Source organism: Squalius cephalus (genome assembly GCF_949319135.1).
Source record: "Squalius cephalus genome assembly, chromosome: 4".
In the NCBI taxonomy this organism is placed as follows: Eukaryota; Metazoa; Chordata; class Actinopteri; order Cypriniformes; family Leuciscidae; genus Squalius; species Squalius cephalus.
In genome coordinates this window covers 18,283,445-18,303,651 of record NC_137125.1, presented here as the reverse complement: position 1 = coordinate 18,303,651, position 20,207 = coordinate 18,283,445, and the positions used below count along the sequence as shown (strand labels likewise).

The 20,207-nt window shown below is 38.1% G+C and overlaps 3 long non-coding RNA genes across 3 annotated transcripts; 2 read left to right on the top strand and 1 right to left on the bottom strand.

The window, feature by feature from the left end:
• Window positions 1–5,520: 5,520 nt before the first annotated feature.
• LOC307156933 lies at window positions 5,521–9,944 on the bottom strand. The gene is made up of 5 exons (XR_013820839.1): window positions 9,899–9,944; window positions 9,677–9,794; window positions 6,573–6,689; window positions 5,809–6,000; window positions 5,521–5,590 (listed from the first exon to the last, which is right to left on the bottom strand). It is a non-coding gene; the product is annotated as an uncharacterized lncRNA (long non-coding RNA).
• A 3,616-nt stretch (window positions 9,945–13,560) lies between these two features.
• Window positions 13,561–16,520, top strand: LOC307157209. The gene is made up of 5 exons (XR_013820895.1): window positions 13,561–13,725; window positions 14,619–14,762; window positions 15,421–15,547; window positions 15,661–15,873; window positions 16,385–16,520. It is a non-coding gene; the product is annotated as an uncharacterized lncRNA (long non-coding RNA).
• A 2,480-nt stretch (window positions 16,521–19,000) lies between these two features.
• Window positions 19,001–20,167, top strand: LOC307157761. The gene is made up of 4 exons (XR_013821061.1): window positions 19,001–19,281; window positions 19,376–19,413; window positions 19,503–19,663; window positions 19,831–20,167. It is a non-coding gene; the product is annotated as an uncharacterized lncRNA (long non-coding RNA).
• Window positions 20,168–20,207: the final 40 nt, after the last annotated feature.

The window sequence follows — 20,207 nt, the reverse complement described above, 5'->3', positions numbered from 1 at the left end:
AAAACAGAAAAATGTGTATGTCGCACATCAAATAAGACTCAGAAATATTACACGTTCAAAAATGTCATGTTTACACGACGAAAACGTTCGTCTAGAAACACGTAACAAAAAATACACGGCCAAAAATGTTGCGTTAAGGCGATACAAACGATCGTCTTTAAATAACATGACAAAAAACTTCGCGTTTAGACGTACAAAACGTTCGCGTTTACACGGACCAAAAAGACGCGTACAAACTGTGCGTGTTAATGCGTCCAAATTTCACGTGTTGCATATAATAGGTATTGTCCCCAACGGCGTTCCATAGGCCTTTCAGCGCCAGGATTTGTTGCCCAACTGGGTGTCTGACAGAGCTGTATGTGACTTATTGTGACACGGACGATAGCTTTGCCTCTCTTTGGCTTGCCCGTGCTTATTAAAGTGTGTGCGTGTGTGTGTGTGTGTGTGTGCGTGCGTGTGTGTGTGTGTGTGTGTGTGTGTGTGTATTGGGGTCTATGTCTATTTGTCAAATTATGAGTAAGTCATTTTTTTATTATTAATATTCTTTTGTTAAAGTTTTGATAAAGACTTCTGTTTATTTCTTTAAATCTGTATGATTGCTTATTTTTTGGTTACTTTTTTATGGGTTTATCTGTTAGCTTATAATTAAGTGATTTTTGATTAATCCATATTTCTTTTGTTTGATTTAATTTGATAAAGATTTATTCTTGTTGAAACTTTGATTTATTGTTAATTTTTGGTTATTTTTTGTTAAGCTCTAGGCAGCTATTGCATCCTCCTTGCTGCCTAGATTGCTTTAGAGTGAGTTGTTTATTTATTTTTGGTTTAGTGATTTATTTCCCTTCCCAATAATTGAATGTTCTTTCTCCCATAGTGCTGAGGGCCGACGGTGGTGGTGTTGGTGTCCCCTCGTGTGTGCTGTGTTTTTCCCCTTTTGTTTAATTTGAGTTTTTACCACTGTGTGTGTGTGTGTGTGTGTTCACGTGTGATTGGGGATCCATTCTGATATCCCACACCTCTTGACCCTGTCACTCCACTGGTAAGGCCTCAGCACTCATTTCCCTTATTGTTGTGTGTATGGTATTTTATACCTGATGTTTTTAGTAATTGAATGAATAAAAAAAAAAAATTTTTTTAAACAGAACTACGTCTCTGGCTTAGTGCATAAATCAAACCTGTGTGCTTTCTGTATTTTGGGGGCTTTAACTATTGAGTTAGTCAAATTCTATTCTCGGGGTGAAATTCCCCGGGTGGCGTGGCCGGTAAAATAAAAGTGCCACTCACCACATTAAATTAAACAAGATTCCACATATAAATAAATGTGGTGTTTTTTTTTCTTTTTTTCTCCAGCTGTTGGCTTTTATCAACCATAAAAATATCAAATATTGTTTTTCAATAATAATGTATGAAAAAGAAAAAACATAAAATGCTCATATTTGGAAATACTTTATTTCTTGTCTTTCACAACAATACCAGTGAAAATACACCAAATGCATATTTGTCAAACAAGCCATAAGGCTGTATTTAAAAACACTGGACTGTGAGGTTAAGTTCACTTAAAAAGCTCCAGCAGAACAGAGAATCAAGTCATCTGTCAACTGTAATAATATACAATATAAAGTATAATCATAACATAAAAAACAGTGTATTTTTCTGTTACATTCTATAATGCATCTGTGCAGTAATATAAAATTACACAACAGTTATATCCTATAATACACTCAATCAAGTAGTGATCCATAGGCAGCCTCTGGGAAAAAACAAATGACATAGACTGACACAGACACTGCTGCTGCACCGCAGAATAAGTGACTGTGGAGAAATGCAAGTAATCAAGAATGAGTTTTTACATTATGGCCTAAATGTGATGATAGAGGAATGGTCATGAGGTCACCAAAGTCATCATGTGCTTACAAGATTTCATGGCAATCTGCCCAATTAGACAATAGCAAATTTTACATTCTGGTCTAATGGTTGTGCTTACAGGGAATGTCATGAGGTCAACAAAAATGACATGATTCATTGCTCCGCAAAATACAGAAATCTGTTCATAACATTTGTTGTATGCAAGTCAAAAGTTTGGCCTCATGTTGGTGCAAGAGGAAAGGTCACAGGGTCACCACAATGAAGGGGAGTCTCTCTTAAAAGAGCATGAATACACTACCCAAATACCATGTGAGCCCAGTAATTACATCTGGTAATATCATACATGCAAAGTTGACATTTTTGGCTAAGATTGGTGCACCTATACTGATAGGTGTGTGCATCTTCAATGAACTGTGCAATGTGCTTACTAAATTGCTTGGTAATCTAAAGACATATGCTGCGTCCCAATTCGCCTACTTATACTACGCCCTAAAAGTATATACTCTTTTTGTGTAGAAAAAGTACATACTTTTGAGTGTGTAGCAAAAGAGTAGGCAAGCTTTGGGACATACTACTTCGTCATCTTAACGGACAGATCTGTCGTGTGCATCCTGTCACCGTAAACCGCCCTGTCAATCATCTTGTTAAAGTCCTCCATTCAATCTAATTTTATTTCCTACCATTTCGGAGAGAAATGTAGTTGCACGTTCATCTGCCAGTCGTGGGTGTTTCGTGCAGAGACACTCTCCTCATGTGTTTGCAATTTGAATATAATGATGCATTTAAAAGTTAATGGCTAAACGTATCTTTACAAAAGTTCACAATGCATCTGCAGATGCAATATAATGTAGACAACATTGAATAAATACATTTTCGTCAGGTTAGATATTGATAATTAATCACTCAAACCCCTTTATCTAAACCTCTCTACATAACCGCCGGACTTGCGCGTCCTCCATGTCTGTAGTTTTTTAACACTTTTCACTCGTGTTTGTAGTTCTAACCGAATCCTCGTCCAACGCGCGATGGGTTGTGGGCAATATTAGCCATTAGAGTGCGCATCGATCTGCACTTCGGATTCTGACCGGAAATAGTAGACCATCCGGGTATCTTTGGAACACTCATTTCAACATACTACGATTTGGGATGTACTAATTCTATTTTCGAATGCTATTTAGGACGGATAGTATGCGAATTGGGACGCACCAACAGTTTGAATTTTCAACAAGATAGAATGCACACAGATTTTGATGTGGTTAATCAATCAGCATACTAGGGCAAGTCCATTTCCTTCAACACAGTCCTTCGTGCAGCTTCCATCTGGGGAAATACAGAAAAACAAAAAAGCAAGAATTAGGATAAGAGGGTGAATTTCAGCTGTTTTAGAATGAATAAGGTGTGTAAAGCATTAATAAAATACACAAATTATTAAGAATAACAGTAACGGGGTTATTCCAAAAACAAACAAACGTACATATTAATAAATAAATGACCTAAATTGTGTTTTCCTCTTCATCCTCACTGGTGTCTGGACTACTGAGGCCACTTTGATCTTCCTCTTCAACATGTAGAAGGACAGAGGCCTCAGGACCTAAAGCAGCCTTGTATAGGTGGAGGACCACTTGGAACCTTTCTGACACCTCAGACAGTCGTCTTCTTAAGAGACAGCCAAGTCCCTCATTTCCCTTGTCTATGTGTCAAAATACAAACGAGATTACATTAAAGACAAACTATATTAAGATTGTTTCATAAGGCCAAAGAACTAACCTATTCAAATCTACATAGCAGGATGGTTGCCATTTTTATGTGTATCGCTGACATGGGACCAGGCTAGCTTCTGTATAAAACGACTTGAGGCAACATGACAGCTCACTGAGATGACTTTATGGAGGGAGGCCCAAAGCAGCATATAAGCGTTTTGTGCCCATGTCTGATCGCTGTTTTAAGTTAACAGTTTTCTTCTTCACTGCAGTTGTGCTGAAGTAACACATTGTGTTAGTTCCTGACCAGCAAGGTTTTCTATGTTGACTGGAGGAGATAATAATAAGATTAATCTTGATGTTATGCTAACCCCATGGACACAACAGGACACAAATTACAATGTTCAAAATTATTTTGTTCATTTCCGCTTTCAAGTAACAGCCATACATAGTACAACAAATCTGCACATTTTTCAAGCAAATGTGAATCTTTATAGCCTTACTGACTTGTTACCATAGTTACAGTAACAACTTTAATCCCCATTTTATGTACATGCCAAATGACCACAGCAAACAGAGCAATAACCGTTCTACTCCATCCAAGTTCTGTGACTGAGACTGATGTGTGTGTTTTTTTTTTTTACACATTAGATCAGGGGTCTTCAACTAAAATTGCTTGAGGTCCAGTAAATGAACCCTCCTCACCAGCCGAGGTCCGGACAATTATATACCTAAAAATATGAATTGATGGGTTTTACCAGACTAAAGAAATGAGTGTAGATAACTTCTTTTTTTTTTTTTTTTTTGAACAAAATATAATGTTATGGATAAACATGTCTTTTCATATGTATGAGCAGCCATAAGTAATCCTTCACAAAACTGATCTATTTTTAATGCTGTTCTGTTATGTCCTTTAAGTTGATTTGGTACAAAATATCTGAATTCAACCAGTAACAATGTCTGACAAAAATATGATAAAGGAAACTGTGCAAAATGCCTTCATCTCTAAATCTGCACTAAACATACATTAATTTCAACATTAACAACTTAAAAGGAAAACTAAAGTGCTTTTTTCGGCTGAACTGAGATTAACAATCACAATCAACGCAAACCTCCTTGTATTGTCTCTACTTAACTAAATGTATCTTATGTTGAACACTGCTCTCTTCTGTGCTTCAAGTTGCATTGGTAAAGATAATCAGCAATATCATTCAGAAACACATGCAAAAAATAGTGCCACCAGTGTTGGAAAAATGAAACTCTTTATCTCTTATTTTGTAGTCCATAAAAATGTAAATAACCTCTTATGAAATTTAAATAAAATTGTCTAAAATTCACTGTATTCTCAGTGAACACTCATATGCTCGATGTTGGGCGGCGAATGAGTGAGAGAGGACGACCCGTGTAGATCGCTCATACTGGGCTTTGAGCTCATTTATTTTCTGCGCCCTTACCTCGGACTGCTGAGGATAAGTTTCTTCTAAGTGTCTATGTCTACAAATTTTTGAAAATGCCATTGTTTTTCACTCACTGAAAGTTTTATCTCTCTGCGTTTTTCACTCGCTGAAAGTTTCATCTGTCTGCGCGCTCTCTGCTCTCTTCATTGCACGCATGACTGCGCGTCTGAACGTAGCAACAGTGAGCATAGTAACTGTAGTAGCAACCATAGCAACCCGTTGCGCTGTTGGACCCAAACAGCTCTACTGAGCTGACTTTGATGTGCCTGATATAAATGTGTTTTTATTAGAAAATAGCGGCATTTATTTATTTCATTATGTCAAAACTAAAGGCTTTGCGGTCCATATGGACGCATTTTGCGGTCCGGATTCGGACCGGAGTCCGCCAGTTGGTGACCCCTGCATTAGATGGACAGGGTTCAGCCAACTTGTTCTTGAGAACCATTGCCAGGCTCTGCAACCACGTGCAGTGTTGTGCCATTTCCAACACCAAAACACTTGTTTCCTCATGCAGTCGCATTGTCAACATCACTTGGTCATGCACTTGTTTCTTGATTGAAATGTTTGCTAAGAATCAATAACAGTTATATGTACACATGAGACAATCTTGCTACTACAAACATTTACTTTTTTTATCAAATTGATACATAAGAAAACTGAAAATACACCATTAAACTAAATTAATATTACAACACTCAATATGTAACATGCATGCCTTAGTTCAGTATACTCTATAAAGCAGAACTGTAAATAAATTCCTGTGAAGCATCTGAAAACAGACATACCACTGCCATGAACCTCCCACGGCCATATTTGAGACACAGTGCTCTCTCCAGTAAGGGAATGCTCCACCACAGCTACGTCAATGTTTGTTGCAGAGTCTAGTAAAAGATCATTGTATTTCTGTATCTCCTAAAGAAGGAGCTTTTTGTCTTCTGCCAGCTTCCTTCGAAGGCGATGGCGAAACTTGCTGCTGTCTAGAAAGACATGAAGTACAGGGGCAGAGGTTTGTGACAGAACTGTTCAACAAGAAAAAATGTTTTGCACCAAAAATGTGAAAAGCAAAGCTGCAGTTATTGAAGTATGTGAAAATTATAATGTAGACTGACATGGGTAACAAAGGTCAAAGGTCCAGTGTGTAACATTTTGGGGGGAATCTATTGGCAGGAATAACTAACACACACACTTCATGATCACCTGAAAATAATAATTATGCATTAATTACTTTAGAATGGGCAGTTTTTTAAATCTAAAAACGGTCCCCTTCCACGGAGGCTGCTATGTTGCACCACCATGTTCCTACAGTAGCCCACAACGGACAAACAAACACTGGCCTTAGATAGTACCGCTCACATTTTCTCGTCGGCTGGTTGCAATCGTCAAACCTCACCGATAGATACCACTAAATCCTACAGACTGGTCATTTAAAGAACAGAATTCAATGATTGAGCTGAACTGTGCTACTACATTATTTGCTAATTCCATGTTGGTGGAGTAGGATGCATACAGTAGCTTGAATTTATCAACCTATTATATTATATAATTATACCATTCTGACGGTAGAGGGTTCGCTTCCGCTGCCTCACACTAAGGTAGAGCCCCTCAATTGATTGCTGAAGTCCTCTGTGTGTGGTGCCTTGACTGGCATGAGATGTATCAGTTGTCTCTGTAGAAGAAATAATGAAAGCAAATTCACTGTTAAAACAACACAGAACCGTTTCTCTGTTTGAATTTGTATGTAAAACCTTTTAATCCAACTTAATTAAATTTGGTATGTGCACTTCCTGCAGGGAAACTGGAATATACTAATAAACCTGATATAAATGTGGCATCACATTACATGGTGACACATAGCTGGCTGGTCTTCGGTGGCAGGTGATGTCACTAACTGTTGTAATCCATAGATGATCAGCCTACTATTTTTTGCTGCTCTTTAATTCAATTCAATTCAATTCAATTCAAATTTATTTGTATAGCGCTTTTCACAATACATATTGGGCCCTATCTTGCACCCAGCGCAATTGACTTTGTACACCGACGCATGTATCATTCTTATTTTGCACCCGCGCAAAGCGTACTTTTCCCTCCACAGATGCACGTCGGTTAACTAAGAAATACACTTGCGCTCCCCGGGGCGGTTCAGCGCAAAGAGGAGGCGTGTTCCGACGCAAACGTTCCCTCATGCTATTTTACAGGTTTAGAAAACAATTGCGCCACTGACCGAAAAAAAACAGTTTAAAGTCAGTGGCGCATTGCGCATGTTATTCATATGCTATTTTAAGGGCGCATGCTTGGCCATAATCAATGTAGCGTGTGCACAACGCGCATACACTTTGATTCTCTCATCTACACACAGACGCAGCAGTTATCATTTTTGCAAATCATACATTATTACGATAGATAGATAGACATTTTATTAAAAAAGCATACATCTAGCTTACACATTTACCCAAATTATCATACGCCTGTTTAACCGAAGTTGATTTGGGTGTGTTTCTCCATCCCCAACGTCCCTGACGAGAACGTCGCTCTCCTCGGCTGTGAAGCGCTCCTGTCGTGCGCCTGGCAAATCCGCCGTTATAATAGGAATCCGCTTTAGAACAAGCGCGCCTGCTCTTAAAGGGAATGTGAGATGTCGCTCTGATTGGTTTATTTCACGTTACGCCCAAACCACACCTATGAATAATGAAGCTACTTCAGACCAACCCCTTTTTTTTTTTTTTTTTTATTGTAAACACAATTGTAAATGTACAATCTTTAATGGTGTCTTATGATTCAGCCTCAATTATCGCCCTTCAAGAACAACTACAGCGCTTTACAACTATAGGACAGGAAGAGCTAAATAAACTTATCATTGCATCTAAACCAACAACATGTTTATTAGATCCAATACCCACTAAACTACTGAAAGAAGTGTTACCTGTAGTGGAAGAGCCTCTTCTCAATATTATTAACTCGTCTTTATCTTTAGGTCATGTTCCAAGAATATTCAAGTTGGCAGTTATAAAACCTCTTATTAAGAAACCACAATTAGATCATAATAACCTAGCAAATTACAGACCCATTTCAAATCTTCCATTTATGTCTAAAATACTAGAAAAAGTGGTGTCCGCTCAATTGGGCTCTTTCTTGCAAGAAAATGATATCTATGAAAATTTTCAGTCAGGATTCAGGCCGCACCATAGCACAGAAACTGCGCTCGTTAAAATCACAAATGATTTACTTCTAGCTTCTGACCAAGGCTGTTTCTCAATACTAGTTTTACTCGATCTTAGCGCTGCGTTCGACACTATAGATCACAAAATACTCTTAGACCGACTACAAAATTACACTGGTGTTCAGGGACAGGCATTAAACTGGTTTAGATCTTACCTATCAGACCGTTACCATTTTGTCTATTTAAATGGGGAAAAATCTAAGATAACATCAGTAAACTATGGAGTGCTGCAAGGATCTGTGTTAGGCCCTCTGCTATTCTCAATATATATGCTGCCACTTGGTAATATTATTAGAAAACATGGAATTAGTTTCCACTGTTATGCTGATGACACTCAATTATATATTTCATCACGACCAGATGAAAACACTAAATGATCTAAATTGACAGAGTGTGTCAAAGATATAAAATACTGGATGACGTGTAATTTTCTGCTATTAAATTCAGATAAAACGGAGGTATTACTTATTGGTCCAAAAAATGCCCACAAAACCTCTTGCAATACAACTTTAATTTAGAAGGATGTCCTGTCACTTTATCCACTACAGTAAAAGACCTGGGTGTTATACTAGACTGCAACTTGTCTTTCGAAAATCATATTTCATATGTTACAAGAACAGCCTTTTTCCACCTTAGAAACATTGCTAAGCTACGTAACATGCTATCTGTTTCAGACGCAGAAAAGTTAGTTCATGCATTCATGACCTCGAGACTAGATTACTGTAATGCTTTATTAGCTGGTTGTCCTGCATCCTCAATAAACAAGCTACAGTTAGTCCAAAATGCAGCTGCTAGAGTTCTTACTAGGTCAAGAAAATATGATCATTTAACACCAATTCTATCATCTCTACATTGGTTACCTATTAAGTTCCGTATCAATTACAAAGTATTGCTACTGACCTATAAAGCCCTAAATGGTTTAGCTCCAGTGTATTTAACGGATCTTCTATCGCCCTACAATCCATCGCGCTCTTTAAATAAAAACCTTGGATTATTTTGGTTAATTTCTATTAGTTTGCGGAGATGCTCAGCCCTGGCTGCTTTTAGGGCCTTTTTATAATGTGACATACTGTCTTTCCACGCGATTCTAAAGACCTCTAAATTAGTTTGTTTCCATTTACGCTCTAAATTACGGGTTTCTCTCTTGATAACATGCGTAGCACTGCTGTACCATGGTGCTTTAGTTTTCCTTGATCCTACAGTAGACAATGTTTGACCTCACTAAATGAGGAATAGACACAGTTTCTATATAATATTCTACATTGGTACTTATATCAATTAAGTTGGAACAGCAAAGACTGTGATTTGGACTTTGACTTACTAGTCATATGGTGTGTAACGTCTTGGAGATGTTGTCCAACAGAAGAGCCGCTTTAATATCAAACTTAAAATTTGGAAAAGGATGTTTGTTGTTTCTTTTATCTGGTCATGCTTACCACCAGCTGCCCTTTCCTTCACATCAGATAGCCACTGTGACACCACTTCATCTGTGCAATGTAGCTCTGTTTTTAGGTCAGCTAGCCTTGCAGTCTCATCCTGGAGTCTCTGACAAGTCTGATGAACAGTGTTATACAATAATCAGGATTACAACTTTGTATGATTAGCAGGCCAAGTGAACACAACAAAAGGACACACAAAACAATTAATAGGAGACTTACCTTCACATATCTTGTGGAAAGTGCCTGATGTAAAGAGAGATTTTTTTTCTCGTTCCGCCCCATTGCATGCAATGTAAGCATGTCCACTCATGCTGTTGAAATAATGAGATTATGATGATCAATCTAAAAAAAGTATACAAGAATACTGCAAACACTCTGATCACCTGCTTTGGACATATTTGGTCGTCAGGGCACAACGTGAGAGGTAGCTGTTCACTTGCTCCACCTCCTCACCAGTGGTTGTCCCTGCTCCTTCCTGGTTCCTGCCACTCAATTTAATCTGTTAGTAAAGGGTGGAAGAAATTAAATTAAATTTTATTTATATAGCCCAATATCACAAACCACAATTTGCATCAAAGGGAATTACAATCTGTGCAATAAATGGTTATGCAAAAAGACAAGATAATATAGTGTAGCTTAACTTCAATTTCATATTATTAATGTTCTTGCAAATATTACAAATGTACATATGATGCCAAAATATTATACACACCTCACACTTAGTAGCATGGGCTCGAGCATGCATCACACTGAGAAAGGGTTTCATAGTGGTCAGCTCCTGAAGAGCAGGAAGAACACTAGCTACTTTCTCAAGGTATGGGCAGTATTTGCAAGCCACGTCCATTGCGAAGAATTGTGCATTGGCTGGCATGAGCTCCTTCTGAAGATAGAGAGGGTAGGCAAATATCTCCCCCCTGTACATATTAAGGGCTTTCAGAAGGAATCCATGGCGACACACAGCAACCTCCATCCCCTCTTCATCCAATTTTGAAGCCCTCCTTGAAGTTTCCCTCGCTGCTGTCCACTGGGAGTCCCCACATGTGCCTCTTCCCTGTGTCTATGACACACAAAACAAACACGACAAATCAAATAAAAGCAATGGTGTCATTCAATATATGCCATTTATTCTCTCAATTTGATTTTGTAGTTGGTAGGCAGAAGTAGTTGAATTGGGGGTTATGGTTAATATTGTAACAACTATTTTGCCAACTTGCATTTCTCACTGCTTTCTGTATGGTGTCGACAAATCTGATCTTCAGCCACAAAGAGCCCCTCAAAAAAGCCAGGATCATCAGAGCTGAGGAAGAAAGAAAAATAGAAAATCCATCCATGAAATATATAAAGTAAGAAAATGAATCAATAAAAAGACTGGAAGAAAGATCACCTTCCGTTTCAGCGAAAGCGATATAGCTTTCTGTTTCCATCTGCTGAAACAGCCAACATTTCCGGCGTGCAGGCTGGGCAGGTGAAAGGAGCACCCCAGCTAACAAGGGACGTTCCCCTGACTTTTCCCTTAGGTCCGCATTTGGTCCGCTTTGTAACGTTCGCAGACGGACATTCCGATGACGTTCGCATTTGGTCCGCTTTGTTACGTTCGCTGACGGACGTTCTGAGGACATTTGTCCGGGCCAGTTTGCGAACGTCCCTTTTTCATCCCCTCACCTGACATTTCCATGACAACACTTGCAAAATCCAGTACACGTCACCCATGCGTTTGCTTTTATCATCAGACCTGACACCTTGCAACTCAGACAAAAGAATATTTAAGCTAAAATGCAAATAAATAGTAAACATATTATTTGAATTAATTGTAAAATTAAGTTCATGTTAAAAATGTTAAAAATGTTAGTGTTTTAATGTTAATGTTAAGATAATAACTTAATGCTACTTAGTAACTTCTATCACTAATTAAAGATGTAATCAAATCACGAGTCTGTTTTCAGCGTTATAATTTAAACATCAAAAACATGATACTTGATTCAATTGAATATAAGCTACAATTTACATAGGCTATTCATGCATGAAGAAAATAAGGTTGAATCCCAGGACAGAGCTCTAAAAGAATGCATCGAATTCAGAAAACGTGAAGAATGGAAAAGCACATTGCTGGGAAGAACGTGGAAAATAACAAAGGTAAGACAAATAAATTTATCCTAACTGTCCGATATCTTATCCTAAATTATCAAACTGTTGGTCAGGCGAAGGTGACAGGTTTTATTCAAAAGAAGTTATTTTAGGAAAAATATTATTCCAATTATTGCACTTAAGACTGATAGCACATGCAGCAAAAAGAAAAAAAGAAAAAGGTAATATAGCTACACTGGGAGAAACAAGCAAGTGACGATCAAGTGCACCTAAGCGAGTGACGTCATTCCTTATGGTACACACAATATGTATCCATGGCAAACAGGGTTGGGGAGTAACGGAATACATGTAACGGCGTTATGTAATCAGGATACAAAAATCCAGTAACTGTAATCCGTTACAGTTACGTCAAAAAACGTAGTAAAAAAGGGGGAATACTTTCAGGATTACAATGGTTTCATTTAAAACTAAATAAATAAGTATTTTGGCATAATAACACTATATTAAGCCGAGCGCGCTGCTTACAGTAGTTCCTGGTTCTGATGCCAGTAATGACTCACGTGTGCCACGCGCTGGTGCATGTGCAAATAACAGCTGTCTACAATCTCCTCAGACGCAGATTGAATCACTGCTGCTAGTAGAAATGATGCTGCCTGCGGGTAAAATCACTTTTAATTCATGGAAATTCCGCTGCTATTTTGTAGAAATGAGTATCTTTTTTAGTACCCAAAATGTCCTTTCTTAATCTTTTCTCGCGTAACGGGATGTTCGCTGTCTAGCAGTGGTGGACGAAGTACAAATACCATGTACTTGAGTTAAAGTAAAGATACTCAAGGTAAAATATTACTCAAGTAAAAGTAGAAGTGCTGCCTTTCAACATTCACTTGAGTAAAAGTACAAAAGTATTTGCCTTCAAATGTACTTAAGTATCCAAGTACTATGATTTTTTTATGGCTATAATGTCCTATTATAATTTTTGTCACGAGACTCTTGCTTAACTCAGTCTACGTGAAGACTCTAATGTCACTCTTGGCACATCAATCTATTAATAAAATGACATTAATTTGTCTATATATATATATATTTGAATTGAATACATTTTTTGTGTGTTTAATTTTGGACGGAAGGGGACTGTTCCCATAAGGTATAATACATTTACAGTATTTACTGTATATATTTTTCACGAGCGTCTATGGTCATAATTATAAACATCCTAATGTTATGATACATTCACATAAACCTGCACAATGCCATTAAATATATATACACACACACACACACACACACACACATACACATATAATAATATATATATTCTACGTTATGGGAGCAGCCAATTTCCCTCCAAAATTAAACACCAAAAAGTATTAATGCAATTTTTCTGCTACTCCCCAGAAGAAAAAAAATGCTATTATATGCAAGTAATTTTAGTGTCAACGTAATAAGCAATGTTCGTTATGCATCAATATTTACCGATAATTGCTGCAATAATAGCTGCTGCTCTCTGCGCCGCTTAAAATCATTGGCAACGCGATTTGTTTGGAACTATTGAACTATTGAGCTACACGAATCACGTGACCACGCGGCGGCGAGATCACAGTAGTTTTGTTCGACTTGAACCGGCGCTGCACACTGCACAGAACAATCGTTGAATGACAATAAAATACCATTAGAGAGTAGACGGCTCTGTATGCTTTTCAATCGCTCTCGCGATTTCATTCTATACTTTGATGTCATAAACTGATCGGTCTGTGCAGCGCCGGTTCAAGTCGAACAAGCCTACCCAGATACCCAGCTAACACAGTTACGTTGTGAAGACGTAATCGGACCAGACCATATTCGTCGTAGCGACGTGCCACATAACGTTCCAGCAACGTAACTTTGTGATTCCTGTATTCGTCGTGGCGACGTTATGTGGTACGTCACAAGAACGTGATGAGGATGTCTCAGTGACCAAACTGGTATGTTGCGAGGACGTAACATCAAAGGACCATTATTAGTCGTAGCGACGTGCCACATAACGTTCCAGCAACCTAACTTTGTGATTCCTGTATTCATCGTAGCAACGACCAAAATACACTGCATAGGCTTACATTTAATCAGCATTTATTCAGTGTGTTACCTGTACTATTGTGTGTGTGGACCGCATGGATCAATGTGTCACACACATGTGTGCCTCAAGAATCAATCAACTAGAAAACATTTATATAATTTATTAATCAGCAGTTAGTTAATGACATTTTCCAGTTAATAAACAATTAACATATACTTTTTACCATATATATATTTTAAAAGTTAACAAAGGTATTGAGAAGTGACAATTTGGCATTAATTTTAATTAATTTGATCTTAAAAAAATGAAAACAAATTTCTACTGAATAAAAAAGTCTTATTCGTCGTCAAAAAGTAGGAGTGTTTCATCATCATCATCATCGTCATGCTGCTGCACACCTGTTCTCTGGTCCTGCTGCTGCAAAATGAAAAGTATATTTCAGTATATACAAGTAATTGCACATATCTTTTTTCATTTGACTTTTACATTTGTTGAAATTAAGTGTTAGATTCAGCTGGTCAATATAATTTATTACAAATATGATGGTTTAATTATATTAATCATGTAAGATAACTATAAATATACTATAAATCCATAACTAATAATTAAATAAATAAATTCATCTTAATAAATACATCGAAAAATGCAAATTTTAAAACGAACACATGTAATTGTATTTACTAAATGGCTAAAATGCAGGAAACAAATAAATGCAATAGTGAGTTTATTAGGAAAAGTGGATTAAAAAATAGGATATAGGGATTACGTGAGAAAACCAGTTCTCTTCACACTTCATAACAGTAGGTGGCGGCATGCACCTATCAGAAATGATAACATGGTTCGCAACCCGCCATTAAACCATGATTAAACCAAATGAAGAAGAACGGACGGTTGTTCGGCAGTTGTTGGTGAACGAAACAAGAAAAAACTGCAGCTGCGCTCTATGTGAGTAACCATGATTCATATCTTTCATTTAAATATTTTATTTGTTACTATTAATGTCAGATGTCAACTACATGTAAATTATGCCGAGGTGAGATATTCTGTCTATGGGTGAGATGCGCTAATCATGTTAGCTTATAGCACGAGAGCAATGTTTGGCTTTATTAGACTTCATCACTGGAACGTGATATGTTGTGGCCAAGATATGATGTAAGTTACATAGCGTTTTGAGCAGCATTTGCAGACTGTCATGCTGTTGGCCATATTATGCCACTGCAGTAGTAGACGCATATCACAGTATTAAGGCTAACGATTAATTGATCGTTAATTTAAACGATGATCGATCATGGGTATTTGTGAAAATTGACATCCCTAATAACAACTATTTTACAGAAAACTGCACCAAAGGAGCTTACATTCTGACACCTTGCTGGAGCATGCTTAAGTGTGTCTGCCACAATGTCCTCCACTGTTGCTTGCTGGATTTTAGGATTGGACATCATCACTGCCTCTGTAAAATTAAATACCATAAATATACAGCAGTGGTTTAAAAATTACTGGCAATACAGGTTTTTTGAGTCACTAACATATTGGACTTACTTTTTATGACCTTCATAATGTTCATGTTTAGTAGTGGTCTCTTCCCTTTCTTCCCTTTCAGACTAAATCCCTTCCAAACACTGTAGGAGGCCAGTGCCCTCATCACCCGCCGGGTGTTTTCCCCAGGGTTTGGACCTCCAACAAGACTTAAATGGTGTGTCTACAAGATGGAATACATTTTCAAAATGGTAATAACTTTTGTTATTTAACTTACTTCTAACATTTTTAACATTTCATGGATAGTTCATTATTGACATACCACTCTATTCCGAAATGTCTCCTCTTTAATTTTTTCCTCAAGAGAGATGAGTTCCTCCATAGTGCCACACACATCAAGGTTCATCTCCTCCACTCGCTGACTAGTCCCATCACCCAGGGCACGAGCATAGAGTTCATACAGGGCTGCTGTTGAGCTCCTCATCGCCTTCATCTCACTCTCTATGCTGATGATTCTCTGAGTGAGTAGGCTCAGGAGGTGATCTGGGAGAATCAATATTGATTCATTCAAATAAAGGTAAAAACAAATTATGGTTGTAAAATTATAATTATAAAATTATTAAAACATAATTTTCAAATTATGTTTTGCATTTACCATTCTTTTGGGTTTCTCTAGGAGGTGCAGGTCTTAATGATGCATCACGAATTGATGTTGAATCTTCAGGTCTTGAAGGCGTTAGTGTGGTTGGTTTGTGTGGTTTAAATGCTGGGGGAAATGGCAGCTGAGGTTCCACTGTAAATTAGAAGTTAATTACTAAAAAATAGAACAAACGCATAGCTATAAAATGTACCGTTATTGGAATCAATCAACTAATGAAATTGTGGTATTCTGGAAAATGCGTTTAATATGAAAATGTGCACAAGTGATAAAGTAAAAGAATTAAAGAAAGAAAGGCCTACTAGTTTTTGTACAGTTCACCCGGCTCTTCTTTTTGGGGTGTGGTACTGAAGTATCTGTTAAAAAAAAAAAGAAGAAGAATTTAGAATTACTTTAATTGTTTACTTGTAAACTTATTTCACATTCTCAGGTTCATACCTTCATCAGAGCTGCTGAGACACACTGGACGTTTTTTTCCTCTTGGGAACGTCATCAGAGCTCTCCACAGAAGACTGCACAGCTGCTCTTTTGGACCACTTTTTAGCAGTTTAATAGTCACCTGAAGTACAAATACAGTATGAGTATAATTTAGCATTTAGTAACAGTAGTTGCACTAACATTTTGTTTGAATGATCCTTTAAAGGAAAATGAGATACCTGTTTTTGCAAACACTCTGACCCTGTGCCTTGTCCAATTTGTTTTATCAGGAAGTTGAAGTCTTTTAATTTTTTTGGTCACATTAATTGGTGGCCAGTAACAGTATTGTACCTGCATTAAAATAGTACAATTCAATTATGAAATAAATATTGTAGAAGTAGAAAATAAATTCAAACTAAAATATGAAATGAGATTTAATACCTCGTCTTCTTCAAAAAGCCAGGGCCCGTATTCATAAAGAATCTTAATGCAAAGAGTAGCTCCTAGTGACAAAATTCTAAGAAAATTCTTAGAAATGTGGGCGTTTACTCTTAAAATTAAAGAAAAACTCCTAGTAAAGAAAAAAGTAATTCAGAAAGCATCTTAACCCTTAAAAGAGGTCTTAAGGTCAAAATTGTTAGGAGCACGGACGAGGACTTTTAAGAGGCTTAAGAGTTTCTTTAGCAGAGGAGAAAATGGCAGAAAGACGAAGAGGGAGAAGAAATGTGTTGCAGACAATGGATGACAGTGAGTTAATAAGACGCTATAGATTAGATTGTGCAGGGATCATGTTTGTGACTGATCTTTTTAGAGACACGCTAATATCTCCGACACAGCGCAGAAATGCCATAGCGCCTGAAATGAAAGTAATCACTACATTACGATATTTGGTAACTGGGAAATTTGATACATTAAAACCAACATTCAAACCACCGCTTAAATAGACATGCCAACAATCAGTGTAATTAGAAAGAGTGGAACAATTTTTATCATTCTAAGCCAAGCAAATACCTTATAGGAAATCAACAGCATGGTTAATAAAAAAAAGATGTATATACACATATATAATGTGTGTGTGTGTGTGAGAGAGAACGATCAAATAGGAAAATTACGCATGTAAGTTCAAAGTGGAGGCTTAGAATAGACCCTATACTTAAAATCACTTTTTTTTTCCTTCTTGGACAACCAACCAATCACAGTCTTCAAAAGATTGTGTCATACATAGCAACGGGGTCAACCCCGCCTCGTCACTAAGATAAAAGTTTTTGTATTTTCCTTACTCAGAGTTGCTCTCAGATCAGTCCCGAATCGCTCTTAAGCTAAGACTCCTACATAAAAGTTTTTAAGCTAAATTAAGAGTTTTCTGAGAGGATTCTTAGAATCTTTATGAATACGGGCCCTGGTCTGTAGAACCAAATCACAAGTCCCCTCCTCTAAAAATTCAACTATTGCATACATTCTGCAAGAAGCAAGAAAAATCATTTTAAATGGAAAAGGAGCTGATTATATTTACCAATCGCCTCATATCACATCATACGACAGCATATTACCTTTGATTATAACTTATGGAGCAATGACAGAAAAATCACACTCCTGTCTTCTGTAATCATCTTTATCGCATGATTTGTGAGTTCTGATGTTGAAATCCATTTAATTGTGTTGTTTTTTTGGTTGTACGTGTAGGCTCCAATCAAAAAAGACGTGCACGGGCTGTGGAACAGTGGGTACGGTGTACTGTACACACGGCAAAGCACTCCTTCTTCCTTGTCTGCCACTTGAAGAATCTTACAGCATCGGCCCCCACTGAGGATGTATGCACAGTCTCGGGCCTTTGTAGAGATTTTCTGTACATTTGTTTTGTTTGGAGTTTTTTTTCTGTTTGCTCATCTCTTCCAATCTCTTAGGCCCCGTCCACACTACTGCGTTTTCGTTTAAAAACGGAGAATTAAAACGAATACGATCTCCGTCCACACCAGCGTTTTAGCTGCGTATTAGAATTGATCTCCGTCCACATTAAAACGACTGAAAACGCGGATCACGTGACCATTCACCAACACTGGGCATGCGCTTGCCGGTGTAAACCTAGAGACTTTCAAACATAGACTGTAAAAAAATGCTTTCAAACATCAAAATGTCATTTATTAATATATATTTGTGTCAAAATGACATATAAACATCTTTTCCTATTCTATTTTGCCTGGAAACGCTTCCAACACACTTGCGTGTCGCATGAAAAATAGGCGTCGGTTCTATTTTTAGCATGAACGCGTTTACCGCGCGAGCCGCGCCTGAGACGCGGCAGTTTCTTACTGTAAGAAACTGTTCCAGCGGGTGAAGTTTACTGGTACTGAATATTACCTGTGTATAGGGGTGTACTCTATGACTGATGACACCCAATCATAGAGCCGAGCGTGAGCCTCTGCGTCATCGTTTCTAAAGTCCTCCGTTTTGACCCGTCCACACTAAAACGCCCTTCGGAGATTCAAAACGAAAAACGGGTCGGCAGCGTTTCTAAACTTCTCCGTTTTGAGTCTCCGTTTTTGCCGTTTTAGTGTGGACGGGAGGTGCAAACGTAGCAAAAGGTCTCAGTTTTTAAACGAAAACGCAGTAGTGTGGACGGGGCCTTAGAAACCTGAATCAGTGGGTGTCTGCCAGAACACACCATCTTCTTCAGTGACTGCAGGTAGTTTTCAAACATGAAGGCACTACAATTTTCCAGACAACCAAAGTTTTCTGCATCACTTACTATGTGCAGCATGGTATGGGTGTTGTACACGAGGAACTCCTGTCCATAGAGTGTCCTACCTTTTTCCACAAAGTATTGCAGCAGTTCATTGGCATATTTCGAATGTTCCTGCACAAGACTTGGACATACTAGGATTGCTATGGCCACATTGAAAGAAAGGAAGTGTAAGTACACGTCATCTGGCAGTATTCCCTTTAACACAATCTTCCCTATGTATAATAGGAACTGACGAAACTCGGTTGCTTTCCATCTGTCCAGCTCCTCAAGATCCCTAGGCTTTCGCACAAATGCAGATGGTATGCAGTCCCAAAGAGTCAGCAGTCTTGCACTAATCTCTTTGCTTTGGCTGGCTGAAACCCTCACAGCTCTGTCTCCTCTGGTCCAGATGAGCAGGAGCCTTTTCATTACACCGAGACAAGCCTGGTGCATGTAATCAATGGGAAAGCACCTCACCATGTCTATGGGGAGGTGAGACACAGGTGTGTTCCCATGGTGATGCTGAAATTGTGATTGATTTCTGAATGCTTCATCTGTCCGGAGTATGAGGTCAGCAGTCTCTTGGTATTGTGACTCTGTTTAACCACACACCTTTTTGCTCACATCGGTCACAGCCAAAGTACCCGCAATACTGTTTGATATTTTTCACTGATGCACGAGCTGGAGCATCACACACAAAGCACCTCAGATTGACTTTTATTTTTCTTCCCATGAAGGAAATCCCATCATTCATCAGATGACCCAGGTCCCTTACTGTGTCTTCCAAAAAGCCAAGATCTGTTGGTCGACTAGCACCACATGTCAGAGCCGTGGGGAAAATGGTAACAGGATCGAGCATGACTGCACAAAGGACTGGCCACATAGATGTTTTGGAGCTTTTGTACAGTGGCAATCCATCAACGTTCAGGGATAAATCAACAGTGTAGTTTAACTACTTCATCAAGTGGGTAACTTTCTAATGTTTCTTGTAGTTTCTGTTTTAGTGGAAAGTAAACGTATTCCAATCCAGATGTTTGCTGCGTGTCAAGTTGCCGGGGAGTGTGCAAAAGTGTCCGGGCAGTTGAGGGTAATTCACTGTGTCCATGCCTTTTTT